Raw genomic sequence first — 3,830 nt, forward strand, 5'->3', positions numbered from 1 at the left:
TTTTGTTACAACTTGCACAGGGGTAATGCTATTTTGGAGAAGTCCTTGATGAATTTTCGGTAAAAACCTGCATGTCCTAGAAAAGAATGAACTTCCTGTACACTAGTGGGATAAGGTAAAGATTGAATAATATCAACTTTGGTTTTATCTACCTCAATTCCCCTAGATGAAACAACATGACCTAAAACTATACCTTGTTCAACCATAAAATGACATTTTTCAGAATTTAACACAAGTTTAGTTTCTATGCATCTTTGAAGAACAAGTGTAAGGTTATGCAAACAATTATCAAAGGAGTCTCCATAAACTGTGAAATCATCCATAAAGACTTCTATAATATGCTCAATATAATATGAAAATATGCTAACCATACACTTCTGGAAAGAGGCTGGGGCATTGCAAAGGCCAAAGGGCATGCGACGATATGCAAAAGTTCCGAATGGGCATGTAAACGTCATCTTTTCTTGATCCTCCAGAGCAATTGCAATCTGAAAATAACTTGAATAACCATCAAGGAAACAATAGTAAGAATGACCAGCTAGCGTTTCAATCATTTGATCAATAAAAGGTAAAGGGAAGTGGTCCTTGCGGGGTTACAACATTTAATTTTCTATAATCTATACAAACCCGCCAGCCATTCTGAACACGGGTAGGAACTAACTCATCATTCTGATTTTTCACAACAGTTATTCTAGTATTTTTAGGAACCACTTGAACCGGGCTAACCCAATTCCTATCTGAAATAGGATAAATCACTCCAACTTCAAGAAGTTTGAGGATCTCTTCCTTCACTACATCTGTAACACCCCGTATTTTAGTGTATTTTTACTGAATGAATTATTTTTATGGATTCAAAATTTATTCTCTTATTTTAAAATTATTGGATTTTTAATTGGGTTATTTTTAAGATTTTTAATTTGTTGAAAATTATTTTTATGTGCTTTCTTAATATTTATTTATTGTTATGCATTTAAATTACTTTTAATATTTATTTAATTATTGTGAGATTTAATTATTTCAAATTGACTTTACCATTACGTTTAAATTATTTTACTTAATTTGTGGTTTTAAAATCATTTCCGTTGGATCATTTTCGTGACCCAAGTTATGAGGACTGGACCTCATTTCTTTCCCTCTATTTTTCTCTTTCCTCTCTTTCTTCTTTTCTTTTTCTCTTTTTCTTTCTTTTTTCTTTCTTTCCCGCTGCTTTTCCCCCCCCGTGCGCGAGCCCTCTCTTTCTCTCTCTCCCGTGCGTCCGTCCACCTCCTAGCCCAGCCGCCGTCGCGCTGCCGTGCGCGACACCGCCCGGCCGACTAGCACCCCTTCCCTCCGGCGACCTCACCCCCCCAAATCCCAGCCCCTATCTCGCCGCCGGTAGCCCACACGCACCCTCTGAAGCCGCGGCACTCTTTCCGCCGTTGCGCCGCCGTCGCACCGCCATTGGCCACCATCTTCCTACCACTTCATCCCCGACCTCTTGGCAACCTTTTGGACCCAACCCCGGCTCCGATCCGTTACCGGTGAAGCCCCACCAAGTCCATCTCCGATTTCGGCATTTTTGGCCTTAAACCACCATTTGCGCCGTCATCCACGGCAAACCACCACCACCATTGACTTCACCGACCTCTCTAGGCCCTACCCTATCATTTTGGGGTCTTCGTTTGTCTTCGTTGAAAAGTGGGTATTTGTGACCCACGGCCACAGTGTATTTTACACTGTGGTGTTGCTCAGTCGTCGCCTTTTTCAGCTTCGTGATCCTTCGGAAATTGCTTTATTGCACTGTAAGTATTTCTCCAAAGAGTTCTCATGAATTTTATGTATTTTTGCACTAACGCATTTCACTGTATTTTTTTGGCATGCCGGACTGAGTCCGAGGAGTACGGGGGTCGGATGGATTTGTGATTGGAGTTGTTGGTTTGATTGGTTTGGATTGGATTGATTATTGGTTATTGGTTATTGATGGATTTTGGATTGGTTGGTTCATGTGCATTTCATGCATGTTCATGTTTGTAAAGGAAAACTGGGTTTTCGTGTATTGCATTCATGTTCATGTGTTTATGAAAACTGGGTTTTCATGTGAGAATGGAATTTGGGTGCGTGCGTATCACGACCCCAAGCCGAGATGGGGCATTATCTCGGTGGAGCTCCTCTGGTTACTCGGGAGCGGAATAAACTGAGTAACGTCCCCTGGATTGTCGCTGGGCGACAATGGGATCGGACGAGAGATTCGTGCCGACTCCGTGGTCCTTCTGCTGGCGGGGACTAGAGGATGTCTGGCCATGTACGCGCTGGGCGCGGAACTGGGCATCGCTCGTTGCGTAGTGGGTGCTCGGCCATGTACGCGCTGGGCGCGGAACTGGGCATCGCTACGAAGCCAGGACATGCGGATGGTCCCTAGGGGAGGCCATGGTGCATAGGGTATTGACGGATTAAATGGACTATTTTCTGGGAAAATAGTGTGAGTTGGATTTTGTGTAAATCATTTTCTGGGAAGATGTTTTACGGATTATTTTGGGCCAAATGGGATTTTGGCGTGTGTTGATAAATTATCATTTTCGGGGAAAATGATGTTTTGAGAAAAATGCATATTTCATCATATGCATGCATGTTAGTTGTATTAAATGCATTTTATTCCTGAGATTATTTTTGGGTTATACTTACCTGCGGTACCATTCTGTGGTAACGCAGATTTTGATGCAGATGAGGAGGAGGGTGAGCCTGAGGAGACGGCTCCGCCCGAGGAGTGATCTGGGATCACTGTTTATTGTTATTTTATTTTACCCTTTGTATTTTTAGGACATGTGTTAACTTATTTTGGATGACTGTATAACTACTTTTAAAACTTTACTGATGTTTACTTGTATTTAAATTCTGGTACTTAGTTGACTAATCCGCTGCGTTGTTGTTGTACACCGTTGCATGTACACACACTTGGCACTTACGTTGGGATGTGTGACCGTGTTGTCATCATCCCGGCGTCTCGATTCCCGTGTTTTCCTTACACGGGGGTCGGGGGCGCCACAGGTGGTATCAGAGCAGTTCGGCTCTGGGTAAAACCACATGTCCCATAGGTGCAGTACCAGAAAGTTTTAAAAGTTGTGATTTGAAAATTATTTAATTTAAAGTTTGTGGTTTTTATTGGTTTTATTTAGTTATTGTATATTACTTGTTTGTTTATTTATTTTATTGATTTATTTATGTTATGTTATTTTATTGTTTTAATCATTTTATTGTGAGCTACTTCATTGATTTTATGCATTTTGTCGTATGCTATTTTATGTATGAAATTTTATTTGTTATGATTTGATTTTGTTTTGTTTTGTTTTGTTCGGAATTGAAAGGCGGGTTAAGGATTACGCTATGACAGGAAGATAGTATGACTGAGAAGGCCATTGTTAGGCTTGAATATTTGATGTAGTAGGCTTGAACTCTTGGTGATTGGTTTGTTTTAATATCGAGGCTCGAACTTCATGGTCAGGGTGAACTTTTTGGAGTAGGAATTCGAATTGCTGCTAAGGAGGGGAATAATTTTAAATTGCTTAGGATAATTAAGGTCTTAGGTTCCGTAGAATTTATGTAATGAGTTTTTGGGGTAGGAGGTTGTAAGTTCAACAAAATTCAAGGTTAGATTTATGATAAGTTCATCTGAGGTTTGAGGCTTCATAGTTTTTAGGAAATAAGTTATGAGATTTAAGGTGGTAAGTTCAATAAGCAATTTGATAACATTTGGGGTTTTAGAATTTACAAGTTTTATAGGGTGAATGTTTTAGATTTGAGGTCATCGATTTTAAGGATTTCGGAAAATGATTTTTATTTTGTTTAAGGTTTTA

This window comes from Juglans regia, chromosome 4 (assembly GCF_001411555.2).
Source record: "Juglans regia cultivar Chandler chromosome 4, Walnut 2.0, whole genome shotgun sequence".
Lineage (NCBI taxonomy): Eukaryota > Viridiplantae > Streptophyta > Magnoliopsida > Fagales > Juglandaceae > Juglans > Juglans regia.